The sequence below is a fragment of the Mustelus asterias genome, chromosome 13 (assembly GCF_964213995.1).
Source record: "Mustelus asterias chromosome 13, sMusAst1.hap1.1, whole genome shotgun sequence".
In the NCBI taxonomy this organism is placed as follows: Eukaryota; Metazoa; Chordata; class Chondrichthyes; order Carcharhiniformes; family Triakidae; genus Mustelus; species Mustelus asterias.
Genome location: NC_135813.1, coordinates 52,410,241 through 52,433,471, shown reverse-complemented (window position 1 = coordinate 52,433,471; position 23,231 = coordinate 52,410,241). Strand labels below are relative to the sequence as shown.

The 23,231-nt window shown below is 42.5% G+C and overlaps 1 protein-coding gene across 1 annotated transcript in view; it reads right to left on the bottom strand.

Moving 5' to 3' along the window:
* Positions 1-23,231, bottom strand: part of LOC144502618 (breakpoint cluster region protein) — a 632,965-nt gene that overhangs the window by 428,955 nt on the left and 180,779 nt on the right. The gene's annotated exons all lie outside the window — the stretch shown is intronic.

The following is a 23,231-nucleotide window of genomic DNA, read 5'->3' as shown; positions in this document are numbered from 1 at the left end:
GCACGAGTCTTCAGTAGTATTGCCGGCATGTTATCAGAACCCACAGACTTGGTAGTATCTAGTGTGCTGTTTCTTGATATCAAATGGAGTGAACTGGGGCGGCACAGTGGTTAGTACTGTGGACCTGGGTTCGATTCCAGGCTTGGGTCACTGTCTGCATGGAGTTTGCACGTTCTCCCCGTGTCTGCATGGTTTCCTCCAGGTGCTCCAGTTTCCTCCCACAGTCTGACCCGAATAGGCGCCGGAGTGTGGCAACTAGGAGGAATTTCACAGTAACTTCATTGTAGTGTTAATGTAAGCCTTACTTGTGATTAATAAATAAGCTTTACTTTTTACTTCTTAAATTGGCTGGAGATTGGCTGAAAATCTCACGAAGAGGCCAAGAAGATCATTGGCTCTGCGCTTCTGACTGAAGATTATCGAAATACGCATAAATTGTTGGATACTGTGAAAAATGAAGCTTTCAAATATTTTTTCCCCAACATTGCATTCTGGAGGTGTAGAGTTGCCACCTCTTCAGCAAGTGACTCATGCCACTCAAATCAATTTGCAAGATTACTGTTTATCAAAACAATTTCTTATGGTTATATGTGGATTTGGAGTTGACAGCACATCTTTAATCTTCCTGAGTTTTCAATTATGTTTTATAAATATTTAATAAAATCTATAAAATTAAATTCAAGGTTAACAGCATAGAAATCCTTAAGGCATTGTGCCAATCACTTAATATAGCTATTACAGATTTAAGTCATCAATAAATTTAGAAAAATAAATCAAAATTAAAGAGTCCTCTGGGCACAATAATTGGTTCCTATCAGAATCACGTTCAAGATCAAATGGATATTAAGGAGGAAGAATATTACTGCCTTGATTAGCAGTCATTGTACTACTTACAAATAAACCAATCATATTTTAAATTGTGGTTTACAGGCTGCAATTAGAACTTGCATTAGAGGTTTGAGGAATTCCATTGATGGCATGAATGACACTTCACTAAATACAGTAAGAAGTTTAACAACACCAGGTTAAATTTCTTCACTCACCTGAAGAAGGGGCTTAGAGCTCCGAAAGCTTGTGTGGCTTTTGCTACCAAATAAACCTGTTGGACTTTAACCTGGTGTTGTTAAACTTCTTACTGTGTTTACCCCAGTCCAACGCCGGCATCTCCACATCACTTCACTAAATCTCAGGGGTCATCAATATTCAGAAGCAAGTATATGATTTTGTTGCTGTTTATGTTGTTGACCCAAGAGTAACAAAAGATGATTCAGCAGATTTATTTTATTTTGCTCAGTTTATAAGGATAGAATTGCACGAGCAAAGCTGCTACCATTACCTCTTTCTCCAACTTAATACTGACAAGATCAAAGTCATCATGTTTGCCACCATACCAGCAGCTCGCTTAGGCTGAGCCCAGCAGTGTGTAGCCTTAATGTTCCAACCATTGCAAAGACTACCTAAATTCATCTCCACAATTTTTAGCCACATGAACCCTTAATCCATCCTGTGATTGAAATTCTCAAATATGTCTACATCATTTCTAGGTTCAATTTCACCACTCTCTCCTCAGCAGTTTTAAACAAACTCCTGATCATTCAGAATTTCATTAGCCATAAACTATGAAATTGCAAGTCTCAATGATGCATTACCTCTGAATTTCAAAACTCTCACCTTTATTTACAAATCCCTTCATCTGACTGCATTTACTGTCTGCGAAATTTCTCAAGTCCTTTGTTTTGGCTTCCATCCCAAAGTTTGTGTCTGTACTTTCTCCTTCTGTGCTCCACCACCATAGTAAAAGTTTTAACAACACCAGGTTAAAGTCCAACAGGTTTATTTGGTAGCAAATGGCATTTGCTACCAAATAAACCTGTTGGACTTTAACCTGGTGTTGTTAAAACTCTTACTGTGTTTACCCCAGTCCAACGCCAGCATCTCCACATCATCACCACCACCATTGTCAGGGCATATAATCATAATATCTCTGAGGCTGGGGTGGTGGGGACGGAGGAGGGGTTTAACAAGATGGTTTGCAATATTAAAAAAAAGCCAGGGGCACCTCTCAGAGCTCCTCTCCTTCCTTTGAAATAAAGTTATTTACTTAAACATTTAATCTAGCTAAGCACTTGAAAATTTTCTACATTCCTTTGCTAGACTTGTAGAGCATTAGGTTCAGGATGACCAGGCCGAAAGCTATGAAAAAGAACAAAAGAAGCGCCCAGGAGTTGGATGAGCAGCCACTCCTGGCCTCCAACAAGTAAGCTAGGCAACACTGAGGTAGGTCCAAATCCGTCAACTGCAGATATTGTTGCTGTAATTGAGAATAAGGTAAATCAATGATTGACAGATTTGGTCGCCTGGAGACCGCCCCAACATCTGTTCGGCCTCGTTATCTGATCTGGGCACACATGCGCAAATGAAGGCCACCGCTACTGACCATGAAAGCCATATCACCTCCTTTGAACAACTTTGCAAAGAGTTGCTAGTCAACAATAATGCTCTATGTCTTAAAGTTGGTGACTTAGAGGGGCGTTCAAGGAGACAATAGATTAAAATTGTGCGCATCCCAGAGAGGTCAGAAAATGGTCGCCCTACCACGTTCATGGCATATTTAGTTCCTAAACTTGAAGATATGGAAATCTGAAAGATTGTTTTCTGAAACCACTTGTCAACAGAGCACATCGCTCCTTGGGGCCAAAACCTGCCAAAGGAGCATGACCTCACACGATATTCAGCAAGATGCACTACTACCAGTAAAAGGAACTGATTTTACAATTCGCGTGGCAGCAATTTCCCCTGCATTATAAAGAAAAGAGGATCTTAATTTATTCTGACTATATGTAATGAAGCAGCAACAGGCTTTCAATGCAGTAAAGAAAAAAGGCAGGGAACCGGGTGTGAAACATGCTCTTATTTTTTTCCAGCATGGCTGCGAGTCATACATGGATTGCTAACTAAAAATTTCAACTTGCCCCAGAAGGCAGTGGCTTCCCTGGAAACTGTGCTTAAACGATAGTAAAGATTAACTCAGTGCAGTACTGTTGCAATCTGAGTTATCCTGAGGAAGATAGTCACTCTGGTTCGTACCTGAGGATGACGCACATGCGAGGAATCATTGTTAATTGAGATTTGTAAAGGGCTCTATCAGGCTCCAGAACATGGGAGTGAGGGTTCAGAACTGATTTAGGCACAAGTCTGTGTTTCACCTGTCAGCTCCACTGTTGAGTATGTGGGTTTTCCTCATTCACTTTATTTGCAGAAGTGAAAGGTGGGAGAGGAAAAGATATGTTGTTAGTTGTAGATTTTTGCAGGTTGCTCTACCATCGTTTTATTTATGCAATGTACTTTAATATTGTTAGTGATTTCTGCTACAATGTTGCATTATGGTGCATAGTGATAGTATTTCACCAGGAAATGGTGGTATTACTTGAGCCTCATGGAATGTAAAAGGCATGATCTATTTGGTAAAGGGGGGTAAGGTTCTCCATCATTTGAAATCCATAGCTGAAGACATCATCTGTCTGCAAGAATACACATTAAATATACACAACAAAGAATGCTCAGATGCCTCTGGATATCACAGAACTTCCAGCCTACTTATGCATGTAGACGTTGGGGGGGGGGGGGGGGGTGGTTATTCTTTTTTGCAAAACAATTCCTTTTAAGCATATCTCAACTGTAGCTGACCTCAATAAGCATTAGATTGGGATGAGCGGCCATATTTATCCTTTTCATGTCACTTTCCTTAATATATATGATTTTTGATTTGGTGCCTGATCTCTCAAATTCAAATTTAATTGCCTATTGCATCCACATCTAGATAGATTTGCCTTATCCCACTTCATCTCCAGTTTTAAATAATCTGGTCAAATCAATGAACCTGGTAGATATTTGGGCATGACAGCATCCAACCGATAAATAACATCCTTTCTTTCCACAGTTCATAAGTCTTATTCAAGAATTGATTATTTTTTTAAAGATTCAAAATTAATTCCAAATGTAATAACAAGAAAATAACACAATATTTTAATATCCGACCATGTTCTGGTTACACTTTGCATTGAATTTGAACGGTTAAGACGTCAGTATAATTGGAGATTTAACCCATCATTGCTTTTGGACAGTGAGTTTTGCCACCACACATCCACAATGATATCAATGCTTCTAGAAACAAATTACATTTCTGATGTATCTGACCCTATTTTATGGGAAACATTCAAAGTAGTAATGCCAGGATATATAAATTTCTGTGAATCCTCTTTAAAGAGACAAAGGCGTTTGTCAGAAATAGAAACGCAGTTATACGAACTAGAACAATCCAACAGTGCAATAAGAGCTATGCATAAAAGTAAGTCTAATAGTGGGGTACTTGTGACAGATGTGAAGGATATTAATACATGTCCTTATATAAAGCTGTAAACATCCAAAACAACTGTAGACACAAAGGATGTTACAAACTTCCTCAGTTCTCTGAATCTGCCAAAATTAGGTGACGCATTAAAACATTTGGTGAGTTGTTAGGATACACCATCAATGGGAAATAGGTGAATTTATGATGATCACAGTTAATATTTATCTCAATTTTTATGTATTGTACCATTTAAAAGTACAAAAGATCATATTAAATACCTGGGAATAAATATACCTAGAATTCCAAACTTTATATTTAAACCACATTTTTCAGAAACATGAGACAACTGAAACAAAATATTTAAAAGTAGAGAGTATTACAGCTCTGCATGATGGGGCGCATCGATGCTATTAAAGTGGTTACCCTGCCAAAATTTCTTGACCTCTTCCAGAATTTGCCAATCTTTTTAACCAAATATCTTTGAAAGACTTTGGACTTTTTTGCAATGCAGGGATTTTAAACCACATTGAGATCCAAAATATCTTTATGTAAGCCCAAATATATAGGTGGCTAGGAGTGCCACATTTTCAGCAATATCATTGAGCAGCTAATGCAAGAGCATTGGTGTAGTGGCAGAATGGTTTTCCAGGCGATATCTATCACAGCTTGTTATTGAAAATGGTGTCAACACTGGCACCTCCATTCCAAAAGTTTTATTTTCTGTAGTGTAATGACCTAATGTAATAATAGATAACTTAATACTAAAAATTTATTTGAGAATACAGAAGCATATAAAAGCTCACAGTAACTTATCAGATACCTCCATTCATAGTCCAATATTTTATATCTACGCTTTCCTACCATACCAATCAGTTGCGGTTTTTACAATATTAAGGCACAAAGGAATCGTTACACTTAGTCACTTTGCCTCATTTGAACAATTAAGAAAAAAATCTGATTTGCATTCAACACATTTCTTCTGACATTTTCAAAGAAGCAATCATGTGTATCAAAACATACCTCACTTCGAAACTGTCCCAAAAGAACTGGAAACATCCACTCAGCTCACCCGAGTCCAAGAAATTAATTTCTTGGTTTGTTGTATTATTTTCTAATCAAATGACTGAGTCCACTAACTCTCTTAAAAATATTTGGAGTGAGGAGATGGAGTTGCAGATCTTAGAAAAGTATGGGAAGAAGCTCTGAAAAGAATACATTTTTAAAATTAATTTACAGGATGTGGTTTTTGCTGGCTTGGCCTGCAATTATTACCCATCCCTACTTGCCCTTGAGAAGGAAGTGGTGAGCTGCTTTCTTGAACTGCTGCAGTCCCTGATATATGTATGTACACCCACAATGCTGTTAGGGAGAGAGTTCTAGGCTTTTGACCCAGCAACAGTGAAGGAACGGTGATATATTTCCAAGTCAGGATGGTGAGTGACTTGGAGGAGAACCTCCAAATGGTGGTGCTCCCAGGTATCTGCTGCCATTGTCCTTCTAGATGGCAGAGGTTGTGGGTTTGAAACGTGTTGTCTAAGAAGCTTTAGTGAATTCGTGCACTGCATCTTGTCGATGGTACACACTGATGCCACTGTTCATTGTGGTGGTGGGATTGAAGGCTTTTGGAAGGGGTAGCAATCAAGTCCTGGATGGTGTCGTGCTTCTTCAGTGTTGTTGGAGCTGCACTCATCCAAGCAAACGGATTCTCCAAAACCTGATGGACAGATGAGCTACTCGATGCAGGATTTCTAGCCTCTGACCTGCTCTTGTAGCCACCGTATTTATATGGCTAGTCAGAACATTCTGTGGCAGAGTCACATGAAATATTACTCTGTTCTCTCTCCACAGGTGCTGCCAGACCTGCTGAGTTTACCTTGCACTTTCAATTTTTATTTCAGATTTTCAGCATCAGCAGTATTTCGCTTTAACTTGGAGTTTTTGTTGCTGGTGCATGATTTTTTTGTTTGTTTGTTTAAACACTATGTCTGGGTAACCACTATGGTAATTAATGATAAATGTTATTTATTGTTGCCTTTTAAAGTGTAAAAAACATTTTGTTGTTTGAGTAATTTACAAGAATGATCCCTTTCCTCACCAGGTTTCATCTTTTCTTCATTTTTTTTCCAAATTGCAAAAATAAATAGTAAGAAACGGCATCCAAGTTTCCCTTCTGGGATTTGGGATGCCCTCGCATTGAATATCAGTGGAGTACATAACATATTATCTTCCTATCTTTGTACTACTAATGTCGGCAGAAAATTGAGAAGCAAATATGTAAGGAGATTACAGATAGCTCCAAGAAAAATAGGGTGGTAATAGTAGGGGATTTTAACTTTCCCAACATTGACTGGGACAGCCATAGTATTAGAGGGTTGGATGGAGAGAAATTTGTTGAGTGTATTCAGGAGGAATTTCTCATTCAGTATGTGGATGGCCCAACTAGAGAGGGGGCAAAACTTGACTTTCTCTTGGGAAATAAGGAAGGGCAGGTGACAGAAGTGTTAGTGAGGGATCACTCTGGGACCAGTGACCATAATTCTATTAGTTTTAAGATAACTATGGAGAATGATAGGTCTGGCCCAAAAGTTAAAATTCTAAATTGGGGCAAGGCCAATTTTGACGGAATCAGGCAGGAACTTTCAAAAGTTAATTGGGGGAATCTGTGGCAAGGCAAAGGGACGTCTGGTAAATGGGAGGTTTTCAAAAGTGTGTTAACCAGGGTTCAGGGTAAGCACATTTCTCTTCGAGTGAAGGGCAAGGCTGGCAGAAGTAGGGAACCCTGGATGGCTCAGGATATTGAGGCCCTGGTCAAGAAGAAAAAGGAGGCACACGACATGCATAGGCAGCTGGGATCAAGTGAATCCCTTGAAGAGTATAAGGGGTGGAGGAGGAGAGTTAAGAGAGAAATCAGGAGGGCAAAAGGGGGACACGAGATTGTTTTGGCAGCCAAGGCAAAGAAGAATCCAAAGAGCTGAGGGAGAGAGTAGGGCCTCTTAAGGATCAACAAGGTCATCTAAAATGCGGATCCACAAGAGATGGGGGAGATCCTAAATGAATATTTCTCATCAGTATTTACTGTTGAGAAAAGCATGGATGTTAGGGAACTTGGGGAAATAAATAGTGATGTTTTGAGGAGTGGACATATTACAGAGGAGGTGGTGCTGAAAGTCTTAAAGCGCATCAAGGTAGATAAATCCCCGCGACCTGATGAAGTGTATCCCAGGTCATTGTGGGAGGCTAGGGAGGAAATTACGGGTCCCTTAGCAGAGATATTTGAATCATCGACAGCCACAGGTGAGGTGCCTGAAGATTGGAGGGTGGCCTTTGTTTAAAAAGGGCTGCAGGGAAAAGCCTGGGAACTACAGGCCAGTGAGCCGACCATCTGTAGTGTGTAAGTTGTTGGAAGGTATTTTGAGAGACAGGATCTACAGCATTTAGAGACGTAAGGATTCATTAGGGACAGTCAGCATGGCTTTGAGAGTGGAAAATCATGTCTCACAAATTTGAATTTTTTGAAGCGGTAACCAAGAAGGTAGACGAGGGCAATGCAGTTGATGCTTGTCTACATGGATTTTAGCAAGGCCTTTGACAAGGTATCACATGGTAGGTTGTTGCACAAGGTTAAATCTCACAGGATCCAGGGTAAGGTAGCTAAATGGATACAAAATTGGCTTCTTGACAGAAGCCAGAGGGTGGTTGTGGAGGATTGTTTTTCAAACTGGAGGCCAGTGATCAGCGGTGTGCCTCAGGGATCAATATTGGGTCCACTGTTATTTATCATTTATATTAATGATTTGGATGAGAATATAGGAGTCATGATGTGGAGATGCCGGCGTTGGACTGGGGTAAACACAGTAAGAAGTTTAACAACACCAGGTTAAAGTCCAACAGGTTTATTTGGTAGCAAAAGCCACACAAGCTTTCGAGGCTCTGAGCCCCTTCTTCAGGTGAGTGGGAATTCTGTTCACAAACAGAACTTATAAGACACAGACTCAATTTACATGAATAATGGTTGGAATGCGAATACTTACAACTAATCCAGTCTTTAAGAAACAAAACAATGGGAGTGGAGAGAGCATCAAGACAGGCTAAAAAGATGTGTATTGTCTCCAGACAAGACAGCCAGTGAAACTCTGCAGGTCCACGCAACTGCAGTTGCGTGGACCTGCAGAGTTTCACTGGCTGTCTTGTCTGGAGACAATACACATCTTTTTAGCCTGTCTTGATGCTCTCTCCACTCCCATTGTTTTGTTTCTTAAAGACTGGATTAGTTGTAAGTATTCGCATTCCAACCATTATTCATGTAAATTGAGTCTGTGTCTTATAAGTTCTGTTTGTGAACAGAATTCCCACTCACCTGAAGAAGGGGCTCAGAGCCTCGAAAGCTTGTGTGGCTTTTGCTACCAAATAAACCTGTTGGACTTTAACCTGGTGTTGTTAAACTTCTTACTGAGAATATAGGAGGCATGGTTAGTACATTTGCAGATGACACCAAGATTGGTGGCATAGTGGACAGTGAAGAAGGTTATCTCGGATTGCAACGGGATCTTGATCAATTGGGCTAGTGGGCTGACGAATAGCAGATGGAGTTTAATTTAGATAAATGCGAGGTGATGCATTTTGGTGGACTGAACCAGGGCAGGACTTACTCAGTTAATGGTAGGGCATTGGGGAGAGTTACATAACAAAGAGATCGAGGGATGTAGGTTCATAACTCCTTGAAAGTGGGGTCACAGGTGGACAGAGTGGTGAAGGCGGCATTCAGCATGCTTGGTTTCATTGGTCAGAACATTCAATACAGGAGTTGGGACGTCTTGTTGAAGTCGTACAAGACATTGGTAAGGCCACACTTGGAATACTGTGTACAGTTCTGGTCACCCTATTATAGAAAAGATATTACTAAACTAGAAAGAGTGCAGAAAAGATTTACTAGGATGCTACCGGGACTTGATGGTTTGAGTTATAAGGGGGGGATGGATAGACTGGGACTTTTTTCTCTGGAGTGTAGAAGGCTGAGGGGTGATCTTATAGAGGTCTATAAAATAATGAGGGGCATAGATAAGGTAGATAGTCAATATCTTTTCCCAAAAGTAGGGAGTCTAAAACTAGAGGGCATAGGTTTAAGGTGAGAGGGGAGAGATACAAAAGGGTCCAGAGGGGCAATTTTTTCACATAGAGGGTGATGAGTGTCTGGAATAAGCTGCCAGAGGTAGCAGTAGATGCGGGTAGAATTGTGTCTTTTAAAAAGCATTTAGACAGTTACATGGGTAAGACGAGTATAGAGGGATATGGGTCAAATGCGGGCAATTGGGAGTAGCTTAGGGCTTTAAAAAAAGGCCGGCATGGACAAGCTGGGCTGAAGGGCCTGTTTCCATGCTGGAAACCTCTATGACTTTATGTGATTGTTTCACATTTTCGACATAGTGTGTATATTGTGTTGTGTAAAAAGGGGAAAAAAAATATTTTAAGATGTTTTCTTAAAATCTATACAAACAACATTAATTGCATTCCCTTCACCAACCTTCATCAAAAAATTCAATTATATTCGTCAAGCATGATCTCTGCCTTTTACAAATTCATCTGACTATAGGTAATTAACTCAAACCTTTCAAAGTATGTGGTTAATTCATTCGTTCCTTGATTACTTTTTCTCATTTCTTACCCACCACTGCTGTTTAACTGACCAGTCTCTAGGAAGTAAGACCGTCTCAACACTATCTTCAATAAGGGTTTTTTTTTCATTCTCCAGTCCTCTGGCACTTCCCATGCATCGAGAGAAGATTGGAAGATTATGGAAAACCACTTCCAATCACTGCCCCCACTTCCATTCGCAACCTAATACTCTAAATTCCACTCCTCAAAACATTCCCACTCAACCAGGGGGACCAATATCCCGGCGGGAAGGATGTCTAAGGCTACTGGGGAGAGTTTAAACTAGATAGGTTGGCGGGAGGGGATCAAGACGAGGTGACTGGGAGCGAGGAAGTTAGCTCGCAAACAGAGAAGGGTTATAGACGGTGCAAGAGGGAGGATGGACGGGGCATAGAGAAGGGGAGAGCTCAGACCAAAGGATTGAGATGTGTTTACTTTAATGCCAGGAGTATAGTGAATAAAGGGATGAGCTCAGAGCGTGGATCAATGCCTGGAAGTGTGATGTGGTGGCCATTACGGAGACTTGGATGTCTCAGGGACAGGACTGGATACTACAGGTGCCGGGATTCAGATGTTTCAGGAAGGACAGGGAGGGAGGCAAGAGAGGGGGCGGAGTGGCACTGCTGATCAGGAATAGTGTCACAGCTGTAGAGAAGGTGTATGCTGTGGAGGGATTGTCTACAGAGTCTCTGTGGGTGGAAGTTCGGAGTGGGAAGGGGTCGATCACTTTGCTGGGAGTTTTCTATAGGCCGCCCAATAGTAACAGGGAGGTGGAGGAGCAGATAGGGAAACAGATCCTGGAGAGTTGCAGTAATAGCAGAGTTGTTGTGATAGGAGACTTTAATTTCCCAAACATAGATTGGAATATCCCTAGGGTAAGGGGATTGGATGGGGAGGAGTTCATTAGGTGTGTTCAGGAGGGTTTCCTGACACAGCATGTGGACAAGCCTACAAGAGGAGAGGCTGTACTTGATCTGATACTGACCAATGAGCCTGGACAGGTGTCAGATCTCTCAGTGGGAGAGCATCTTGGGGATAGCGATCATAACTCTATCTCCTTTATGCTTGCATTGGAAAAAGAGAGAATCAGGCAAGCTAGGAAAGTGTTTATATGGAGCAAGGGGAAATATGAAGACATAAGGCAGCAAATTAGAGGAGTAAATTGGAAGGAGGTATTCGCGGGGAAATCTACTAAAGAGAGGTGGCAGTTTTTCAAGGAATGTCTGTCTAGGGTTCGACAGGACAATGTTCCAAGCAGACAGGGAGGTGTTGGTAGGTTAAAGGAACCGTGGTGCACGAAAGCTGTGCGGGACCTAGTCGAGAAGAAAAGGAAAGCGTACAAAAGGTTCAGAGAGCTTGGCGAAGATAGGGATCTAGATGAGTATATGGCTTGTAGGAAGGGACTAAAGAAGGAAATTAGGAGAGCCAGAAGGGGTCACGAGAAGGCCTTGGCAAATAGAATTAAGGAAAACCCTAAGGCGTTCTATAAATATGTGAAGAGTAAAAGGATGAGACGTGAAGGAATAGGGCCTATAAAAGGTGAAGGCGGGAAAATCTGTACGGAACCAGTAGAAATGGCAGAGGTGCTTAATGAGTATTTTGCCTCGGTTTTCACAGAGGAGAAGGACCTGGGTGGATGTACTGCGGGCTTGCGGTGGACTGAAAAGATTGAGTATGTGGACTTTAACAAAGAGGTTGTGCTGGAATCTTTGAATGGCATCAAGATAGACAAGTCGCCGGGTCCGGATGGGATGTACCCCAGGTTACTGTGGGAGACGAGGGAAGAGATTGCAGAGCCTCTGGCGATGATCTTTGCGTCGTCGATGGAGACAGGAGAGGTGCCGGAGGATTGGAGGATTGCGGATGTGGTTCCTATTTTCAAAAAGGGGAATAGGGATAGCCCAGGAAATTACCGACCGGTGAGTCTAACCTCAGTGGTTGGTAAGCTGATGGAGAAGGTCCTGAGGGACAAGATTTATGAGCATTTGGAGAGGTTTAGTATGCTCAAGAATACTCAGCATGGCTTTGTCAAAGGCAGATCGTGCCTTACGAGCCTGGTGGAGTTCTTCGAAAATGTGACTCAACACATTGACGAAGGGAAAGCGGAAGATGTGGTTTATATGGATTTTAGCAAGGCGTTCGATAAGGTCCCCCACGCAAGGCTTATAGAAAAAGTGAGAGGGCATGGGATCCAAGGGGCTGCTGCCCTGTGGATCCAGAACTGGCTTGCCCAAAGGAGGCAGAGAGTGTGTATAGATGGGTCTGTTTCTAAATGGAGGTCGGTCACCAGTGGTGTGCCCCAGGGGTCTGTTTGTCATTTTCATAAATGACCTGGATGAGGAAGTGGAGGGATGGGTTGGTAAGTTTGCCGACGACACGAAGGTTGGTGGGGTTGTGGATAGTCTGGAGGGATGTCAGAAGTTACAGAGGGACATTGATAGGATGCAAGACTGGGCGGAGAAGTGGCAGATGGACTTCAACCCAGATAAATGCATAGTAGTCCATTTTGGCAGGTCAAATGGGATGAAGGAGTACAATATAAAGGGAAAGACTCTTAGTACTGTGGAGGATCAGAAGGACCTTGGGGTCCGTGTCCATAGCACTCTAAAATCGGCCCCGCAGGTGGAGGAGGTGGTTAAGAAGGCGTATGGTGTGCTGGCCTTTATCAATCGAGGGATTGAGTTCAGGAGTCCGGGGATAATGATGCAGCTATATAAGACCCTCGTCAGACCCCACTTGGAGTACTGTGCTCAGTTCTGGTCGCCCCATTACAGGAAGGATGTGGAAAAGATTGAAAGGGTGCAGAGGAGATTTATAAGGATGTTGCCTGGATTGAGTGGCATGTCTTATGAGGATAGGCTGAGGGAGCTCGGTCTTTTCTCCTTGGAGAGACATAGGATGAGAGGAGACCTAATAGAGGTATATAAGATGTTGAGAGGCATAGATCGGGTGGACTCTCGGAGACTTTTTCCCAGGGTGGAAATGGCTGCTACGAGATGACACAGGTTTAAGGTGCTGGCCGTGTAGGTACAGGGGAAATGTTAGGGGGAAGTTTTTCACACAGAGGGTGGTGGGCGAGTGGAATCGGCTGCCGTCAGTGGTGGTGGAGGCAAACTCAATAGGGTCTTTTAAGAGACTCCTGGATGAGTACATGGGACTTAATAGGATGGAGGGTTATAGGTAGGCCTAAAAGGTAGGGATATGTTCGGCACAACTTGTGGGGCCGAAGGGCCTGTTTTGTGCTGTAGTTTTCTATGTTTCTATTAACCTGATTTGCAAGCTATCCAGACAAGGTGATTTATCCATTCTAAGCACAGCCAGCCATTTTGCCTTTCAATTGCACCCCATTCCTTACCTTTACCCCATTTCCACTTCTGCTGATATTTTGTCAGCATCCTCTTGTTTCGTAAACACCAATACAAAGTACCCATTCAGCATTTTAGCCTTGCCTGCATCTCTAAGCAAGTATCATCCTCTTTGTCCCTCGTCGGCCTCACAATGCCTCTTACCACCTGCTTACTATTTGCATGCTGGTAGAAAACTTTTACATTTTGTTTATAATCTTTTGTGCAAACTGCCACTCAATTCTCATATTCTCTCTTTGCCAGTATTATTTTCCTCTTCATTTCCCATCTTAACTTATTTGTATTTGGCTAGGTTCTCCTGACATGCAACATGAACCCACTTTTTTAAAAAAATCATCATGTTCTTTATCTCGTTCATTATCCACAGAGTCTGTTTTTGGTACCCAGCCTGTACCTGAAACATCTCCTTAAGGGCACCAAATGTTGCGTTTCAGCTTTTCTTGTCAGCCTTTGGTTCTTATATTGGTAAGTGGGCCTTTGCATAGCCCGCTGAATTTTCTGTCCCGCCCACTACGATTCCCATGGTAGGTGGGAAAATTCCACGCATTATCTCCTGACGTGGATCAATATCATACTTTGTTTTATAAAGTTTCTGTGAAATATGTTGAAATGCTTCATTGCATTAAAGGTGCTATATGAATGGTGATCTTAGAATCTTTGTTGTAAAGTCCACAGAATATAGGGCTAATTTACTCAGCCTCTTGTTACAGAGATACTCTCTCATCCCAGAGACCAGTCGACTGAATCATTGCTTTACCATCTCCAATGCACATTTATCCTTCATTAAATATGGAAAGTAAAGTTGCACAAAGTTGCATCAAGACTTTTATTCTTGTATTCCAATCCCCTTGCAATAAAGGCCAACATGTCAGTTACCTTCCTAATTGCATGCTGTACCTACATGCTTAGAACCATAGAACCAAAGAAAATTACAGCTCAGAAACAGGCCTTTTGACCCTTCTTGTCTGTGCTGAACCATTTTTTGCCTAGTCCCACTGACCTGCACTTGGACCATATCCCTCCACACCCCTCTCATCCATGAACCCAACCAAGTTTTTCTTAAATGTTAAAAGTGCATTTACCACTTTATCCGGCAGCTCATTCCACACTCCCACCACTCTCTGCATGAAGAAGCCCCCCCTAATATTCCCTTTAAACTTTTCTCCTTTCACCCTTAACCCATGCCCTCTGGTTGTTTTCTCCCCTCGCCTCAGTGGAAAAAGCCTGCTTGCATTCACTCTATCTATACCCATCAAAATCTTATACACCTCTATCAAATCTTAGAAATCATAGAAATCATAGAAACCCTACAGTGCAGAAGGAGGCCATTCGGCCCATCGAGTCTGCACCGACCACAATCCCACCCAGGCCCTACCCCCACATATTTACCCGCTAATCCCACTAACCTACGCATCACAGGACTCTAAGGGGCAATTTTTAACCTGGCCAATCAACCTAACCCGCACATCTTTGGACTGTGGGAGGAAACCGGAGCACCCGGAGGAAACCCACGCAGACACGAGGAGAATGTGCAAACTCCACACAGACAGTGACCCGAGCCGGGAATCGAACCCGGGACTCTGGAGCTGTGAAGCAGCAGTGCTAACCACTGTGCTACCGTGCCGCCCCCACTGTGCTACCGTGCCGCCCCCCACTGTGCTACCGTGCCGCCCCTCATTCTTCCCTCATTCTTCTACGCTCCAGGGAATAAAGTCCCAACCTATTCAATCTCTCTCTGTAACTCAGCTTCTCAAGTCCTGGCAACATCCTTGTGAACCTTCTCTGCACTCTTTCAACCTTATTTACATCCTTCCTGTAACTAGGTGACCAAAACTGTACACAATACTCTAAATTCGGCCTCACCAATGTCTTATATAACCTTGTAAGAAGTTTAACAACACCAGGTTAAAGTCCAACAGGTTTATTTGGTAGCAAAAGCCACACAAGCTTTCGAGGCTCTGAGCCCCTTCTTCAGGTGAGTATATAACCTTACCATAACGCTCCAACTTTTATACTCGATACTCCGAATTATAAAGGCCAATGTACCAAAGGCACTCTTTACAACCCTATCCACCTGTGACGTCACTTTTAGGGAATTCTGTACCTGTATTCCCAGATCCCTCTGTTCAACTGCACTCTTCAGAGTCCTACCATTTACCCTGTATGTTCTACGCTTCTCTAAGGATGCACCAAATCCCTCCAAACATCAATATCCTTTCAAAAATAAATTATCTTTGTCTGTTCTTTCGACCAAAGTGAATGACTTCACATTTCCCCACACTGTATTCTAATCTGACACCTTGTTGTTCACTCACTGAACCAGTCTCTATCTCATTGTAGCTGTTTTGTCACTGTAAACGGAATATAAAAGGCAGGTATTTGCAGAGAATAACAGTTCAATGCAGGGGGGGGCAAGGAGACATCAAGATAAAGACTGAGACAGGCAGCCAAAAACAGACCTGGCCAACCTTAGAACAGGAGGCTGTCCAATGAGGAGGAGAGGGAGTGTAATATGTGGTAGTTGTAGGGTATTCAATAATAATTCAAGAGGGGCACGGTAGCATAGTGGTTAGCACTGCTACTTCACAGCGCCAGGGGCCCAGGTTTGATTCTGGCCTTGGTGACTGTGTGGAGTTTACACGTTCTCCCCATGTCTGCATGATTTCCTCTGGGAATCTTTGGATTGTTTCTTCCCACAATCCAAAGATGTGCAGGTTAGGTGGATGGCCATGCTAAATTGCCCTCGAGTATCAGGGGACTAGCAGGGCAAATACATGGGGTTACGGGGATAGAGTCTGGGTGGAATTGTTGTCAGTGCAGGCTCAATGGGCCAAAAGGCCTCCTTCGGCACAGGAGCGATTCTATGAATTAAAGAAGAGATAACAACCTTTGGAAGCGAGATCTCAAATCCCACACAGTTTATTGCCTTAATGGTGTCAGAGTGAGGAACATCTGGAATCAGCTTGGTAGGATATTGGAGAGAAGGGGGGCGGGGGGGGGGGGGGGGGTGGATCCATGTTGGGGCCAACAACATAGGAAAAAATAAACAAGAGGTCCTGTTTGGAGTGCAAGGAACTGGGAGTTAAACTAAAGCACAGGACCACTAGGTGCATAATCTCTAGATTATTCCCTGAACCATGTGGAAATCAGAATTGGGCTAAGCAGGTTTGAAAGGTGAACATGTGGCTGAAGGAACAGTGTGGGAAAGAGGATTCCATTTCCTGGACATTGTCACAGGAAGGAACTGTACAGTTGGGTTGGTTCCACCTGAGCCAGTCTGAGACCCAGGGTCCTCGCAAAAAGGAGAAATAGAATTGTTCACAAGGACTTCAGTGAGAGAGTGGACTTGAGTGGAAAAGATGGAATTGATAATGGTTCAAAAATAAAGAGTAACAGTGAGAAATTGGGGAAAATATCCAAAGGGAAATATGGTGTCAAAGAAAAGCTACAATTTGCAGTGAGTACCCAGTAAAACCAGCTAGTTATCCACTTGGTGTGGGCCTTCCCCTGCCCCCGAGAGTGGCAGGGGCAGGATGGCCATTGATTGATCACATAAGGCTCTCAGTGGATCTAAGGGGTGAGTGGGCTGCCCGGTGCTTCCTCTGCCCTGCCCACCACCCCCTCCTCCCCCGGGTAAAGAGACAGGTTGGGCCACATGGGTAGGCGATGGGCAGGCCACATGCTGGATTGTACCAGAACACAGTAAGAGTTTTAACAACACCAGGTTAAAGTTGTTAAAACTCTTACTGTGTTCACCCCAGTCCAACACCGGCATCTCCACATCATTGTACCAGAACCCCAGGGCAGGATGGGAAAATTCCTCCCAGTTTTCCCTGTCAATCTTTGGTTTTATTTAACCCTGATTAGAACCCTTTTCATCCCATTAAAGTTAGCCCTCTTTCAAATTAAAAGTTCGACTTTTGATTGTTCCTTGCTCTCTCCATTACTAATCTAAACTTTGTAATATAACGATTACTCTCGCCAAACTGTTCCCACAAAGACAGTCAATCCACTTGGCCCACCACATTCTCCAGTGCCAGATCCAAATGCCTCATTTCTAGGTGGGCTGAGAATGTACTGATTGAGGAAATTTTCCCAAGTACTTTTCAGAAAATTCCTCCCCCTCCTTTCCCTTTACTCTAACACAATCGATATCTGAGTAATTAAAGTCCCCAACATCACCACTTAACAGTTCTTGCACATCTCTGGTGATTTCCCTGCAGATTTGCTCCTCCATCTCTCTCTCACTATTTAGAGGCCTGTAGAATATCTTCAAAGAACAAAGAACAATACAGCACAGGAACAGGCCCTCCAAGCCCACGCCGCTCCCTGGTCCAAACTAGACCATTCTTTTGTATCCCTCCATTCCCACTCCGTTCATTTGGCTGTCTAGATAAGTCTTAAACGTTCCCAGTGTGTCCGCCTCCACCACCTTGCCTGGCAGCGCATTCCAGGCCCCCACCACCCTCTGTGTAAAATATGTCTTCTGATATCTGTGTTAAACCTCCCCCCCTTCACCTTGAACCTATGACCCCTCGTGAACGTCACCACCGACCTGGGGAAAAGCTTCCCACCGTTCACCCTATCTATGCCTTTCATAATTTTATACACCTCTATTAAGTCTCCCCTCATCCTCCGTCTTTCCAGGGAGAACAACCCCAGTTTACCCAATCTCTCCTCATAACTAAGCCCCTCCATACCAGGCAACATCCTGGTAAACCTCCTCTGTACTCTCTCCAAAGCCTCCACGTCCTTCTGGTAGTGTGGCGACCAGAACTAGACGCAGTATTCCAAATGCGGCCAAACCAACGTTCTATACATCTTCAGTAGCCTGATCATAACTTTCTTGCTTTACAGCTGACCAATTAATTCTATCCCTGCCTCTTCAAGAACATCCATCCTCTCTTTCCAACATCACAGTAACTTCCTTAATCAGGACTGCCACCTCACTCTTTTTTCACCTTTTACCTCTATCATTACTGAATACTTTAGGTTTCCATGAATATTAAACCCCCAGTCCTCAGAATTTTGAAGTCACCTTTCCATTATTGCAAATGCATCATAGTCCCACACAACTATTTGCATTTGCACCTCACCAACCTTGTTCACCATTCTCTGTGCATTCTAAACCTACCTTTGTATTCCCTGACATCCTTTTAGTCAGGTAAGGTACAACTTCCTTCTCCACTATTATCCAAAATGCTCACTTTATACACCTTATTCCTCTTTTCTACTTCAATATAGTTGGGCCCATCTGTCTGCCAATTTAGATTAACATTTCCCCAATCTCCCTGCAAGGACTTTGACCAACAATCCTGTTTAAGATGGGAAGCCTTTGCTTTTGAATAGGTGCCTCCTGTTCCCAGAACTGGTCCCAAACCTCTAAGGATCTGAAACTATCCTTCCTACACTATGCCTTAAGCCACTCATTGATCCTCCTTGTCTTGCTATTTCTATTCTTATCAGGGGGAACTCGGGAGTAATCCAGAGCATCTTTCTCTAGTTCCTGAAAATCTAACTGTAAGACTGACTGTAGGTATCTGCCCTCTCTATGCCATTGGTCCTCATACGTAGAACAACTTCTAGCTTACTCTTTTCACCCTACAGAATATACTATATCCTCTCTGTGATGTCCTTTACCCTGGCCTCAGGGAGGCAAGACACGATAAAGACACTACTGCACTACAGAAATGTCCACCTGCCCCCCTAGCTATTGAATCTCCTGTAGCAACTGCATTTCTTGCTGTTCTCTCCTGTGTGGCCCCATCTCCACTGTGCTATGGTCAAGCCTGTACCCCTTCAGGGTGTTATCATTCCCAGCAATCTCCAAGGCTGACTGCCTGCTTAGGGTGGAGCACACACTGAAGATTCCTGTCCTTCATGCTTCTCTTACTCTTCCAGATTAACTCTCACTGCCTGTGAATGACCAAGTCCTATAATTATGATGCAAGAAATTCTCATCCTCCATGGTGCTTCGCAGAGACCCCAGCTGCCCCTCAAGCTTGGAATTCATGAGTTCAAGCTGAAATAGCTAGAGACACATGCTATATCTGGTCCAAGACATTTGAAGCATGTGATGGCACTGTGCCTTCAAGAAATATATTTATAGCTTGTTTCTTGTATGAGGTAGCATTTTGTGGAAAGGAGTCAATTTCTCTAAAAAAAACATGCAGTTCCATGCTGAGACTGCAGGATAATAACTAATTTTAGCTAATGGCGTGTTTGTCTAAATAGAATTAATGAATTTGTGTCTACTTGGTTTTCCCCCTGGGGTTTCAGAGTAGAGTTTTGATTAGGTTGATTGACAGAGACAGAGTCATGTGCTAAATGGGAGGACCTAAGCTTACAGGGAAAAACACAATTTCTCTTTCTTTTTACATAAAACAAGCAGTTGCTGCCTGGTTCTGAAAGAAGCAAGTGGTGTAGTTCTGTTTCTCTCTCTCTCTGGATTGTCTGTCTGGGAGCTCCAGGGCTGACAACCTAAGTACTTAAGTCTGTGTCTTGTTAACTGATTTCTAAGACGGGTTTAAATCTATAAGAACAAAATTGCTTGAATTGCAACTCATAGTGAGAGGTTAGCAGTTAAGAATTGTATCTTGTTTAGTTTAAATATTGTTCAATTGTTAAAAATTAAGCTAATTCATTTGTTATAGTTAAATAAGGTTTGTTTTGATAAAAGCTCCCTTTTATTCAATAGAATCATACCTGGAGTGAAACACCTTATCCTCATATTAATGCCAAAATAGCAAATTGTTAGGGTCTAGTCTGTCTTCATAATATACCTTGGGGTTTCTGATCTGTCCTGATGTTCCCACATGGCACAGGTAGTGGAAGCAACAGGTCTCAGCACCCCGTCCAAGGGCTAAAACATGCCCAATTCCCTCTTTTGAAATCCCATTAATACCTTGTTTAAAATATCAAATTCAACTCATGCCTCTTGACCTGCTACTGCTAATACTATAATTAACTAATTTACTGCTAATACCTATCCCAATTTAAATTTGTAATTTCCTGATTCTTAGCTTGAATGAACATCCTAGTTCAGACATAAAGAGAGAAATACTCACTTATCTGCTTTCCTGTCACACTTGTTTGTGCTCTGGCTCTCAGCTGCCGCTCTTTTTAAATCTCAGTTCTGATTCTCAAACCCTACTGTTGTTAAAACTCCTAACCTCATCTCCCACTCTTTTTAAATATCTGCTCCGCTTGTCAGTCTCGTTCTTGAGAAATCTCCGCTCTAACTCTCAGCTCCCGCTCTTTCTAAATCTGCTGAAAGACAATGTGCCCAAAGCTTTTTCTCTGTAAATTCCTCATCACTTGTATGCTGAGTTACTTGATCACTGTTGGGGCTGGGTTTCTCTACCAGCCCGCTCCTGCCACACAAAACTGCCCCTGACCATCAAGATCCACGGCAAGCCCCTGGACAATGTGGATTATTTCCCATACATCGGGAGCCTCCTCTTGAGGCAAGTAAACATTGACAATGAAATCCAGCATCGACTCCAATGTGTCAGTGTAGTCTTTGGATGCTGAGGAACAGAGTGCTTGAAGACCAAAACCGCAAATCCAGCACCAAGCTCATGGTCTGCAGAGCCCTCCTGTATGCATCAGAAACACGACAATGTACAGCAGACACCTCAAATCCCGAGAGAGATGTCACCAACGTTGCCTCCACAAAATCCTGCAAATCCACTGGCAGGATATGTGTACCAACATGAGCGTCCTCTCCCAGGCTAGCATCCCCAATATTGAGGCACTGGTCACACTTGACCAGCTGCAATGGGGAGGCCACATTGTGTGCTCGACACAAGATCCCGAAACAAATGCTCTACTCGGAATTCCGCAATGGCCAAGGGAGGGGAGGCGATGGTTTAGTGGTATTAATTCTAGACTATTAATCCAGAAACTCAGCTAATGTTCTGGGGACCCAGGTTTGAATACTGCCATTGCAGATGGTGGAATTTGAATTCAATAAAAAAAATCTGGAATTAAGAATCTACTGATGACCAGGAAAGTATTGTCGATTGTTGTAAAAACTCATCTGGTTCTAATGTCCTTTAGGGAAGGAAATCTGCCATTCTTACCTGGTCTGGCCTACATGTAACTCCAGAGCCACGCAATGCGGTTGACTCTCAATTGCCCTCTAAGTGTAACTGGAGATGGGCAATAAATGCTGCCCAGCCAATGACACCCATGTCGCATGAATGAATCAAAATAAGTGACCACTAGGAGGGCAGAGGAAACGCTGCAAGGACACTCTGAAAACCTCCTTAAGTAAATGCAATATCCCCATCGACACGTAGGAATTGGTTGCCTTAGAACGCACAAACTGAAGAAGAAGCATCCACAAAGGTGTCAATCACCTCGAATGTCACCAGATGGAGAAAGCGGAGGTCAAGGGTAAACAGCGGAAAGACTGCACAGAATCCAGAGTGTGCCACCCACATCATCAAACACCACCTCCCAAACCTGTAGCAGAGTCTGCGGCTCCAGGATTGAACTATTCAGCCTCTGCAGAACCCACTTCCCCGGAATGGAAGCAAGTCATTCTCAACCCAGAGGGACTGCCAAGGAAGGTGATGGCTATTATGTTTGGCTTCAATGTCCTTGAACCAAATCTAGATCTGAGTGAGAGTATAGGAAAGGGGGAAATTGGAAAAAGAGCTCTCAACGTCTGTAGTCCAGCACTATCCTTTGTGCTTATATCATTGAGTGACAACACTGTCAGCTTACATCACATTATTAAAGTTCATTTAAACTTGAAATCTACAGCTATATTGTACTGCTCCACACTGGAATGATTTCTGAGTTCACATTTAAGTGGTTTAAAATTCAGGTGGAGTTCAATATTAGTAAAAACTAATTAGCTGCAATAACAAATATGTAAGTCATTGCTACCTCAGCACAAGCATTTACAATTTTACAGCACTTCTTTGAATGGAACTAAATCCTTTAAATTCCAAATAACCTCTCCAGTTTTTTTGATTTAATTGACAAAATTTCTCCATCTCGGGCGGTTCCTATTCAGTTCAAGCCTGGAGCTTTTGGATGTGCTACTTATTAGCAATGGGAAGATCTAAGGGTTAACTGAAGGGATAGACAGGTGGCATAGGCAAAAAGTAGATTACAGTCTGATTTGGTTTCAGAAAAGCACCTGCATTAACCCAAAAAAATGTTCTAATTCCCTTTTTTGCAACTGCATACTTTTAACAGATGTGGGCACCATTTAATCTATTTCATGTTGAAATAGATCAAAAATTAAGCAATAAAATTCAACTAGCTGTAGAATTAATTTAAGATAGGCCAATATCATCCTTCACTGTATGAAACCCTATGCATCAAGCACCAAACACAAATTTATGTCAAACTCAACCAGACTGTTTAAAAATAAATGCATCAGCTTTGCATTTAGAGCAAAATGCACTTTCTTACAGGATAAAGGCATCCAATCATATCCAATCTTAAAACAAACTTATCAGGCTCATTTTCAGTTTTTCAAAGTGTGTAGTTTGGGCCCTAGATCAGAATCCCAAATTACATTAGGAAGTCAACCAGACCCTAACAAATGTTCTATTTTGGCATAACTATGAGGATAGGATGCTTTGAGTATTCTGCTAACAAAGGAAGGATCTTTTATAGTTAAAACAAGTTTTGCTTAATAACACAGTTTAAGTATAACTCTAACAAAATGAAACAGCTTAACTATTAGCAGTTGAATAATAGTTAAAAAAACAATAGGATACCATTTTAGTTTCCAACTTATCACTTTCAGTTCCAAATAAGCAACATTCTCTTAGACTTAAAATTCCATATTAAATAACCAGAAACATACTTGCTATAAGAGGTGTACTCAGTCTTAAAGC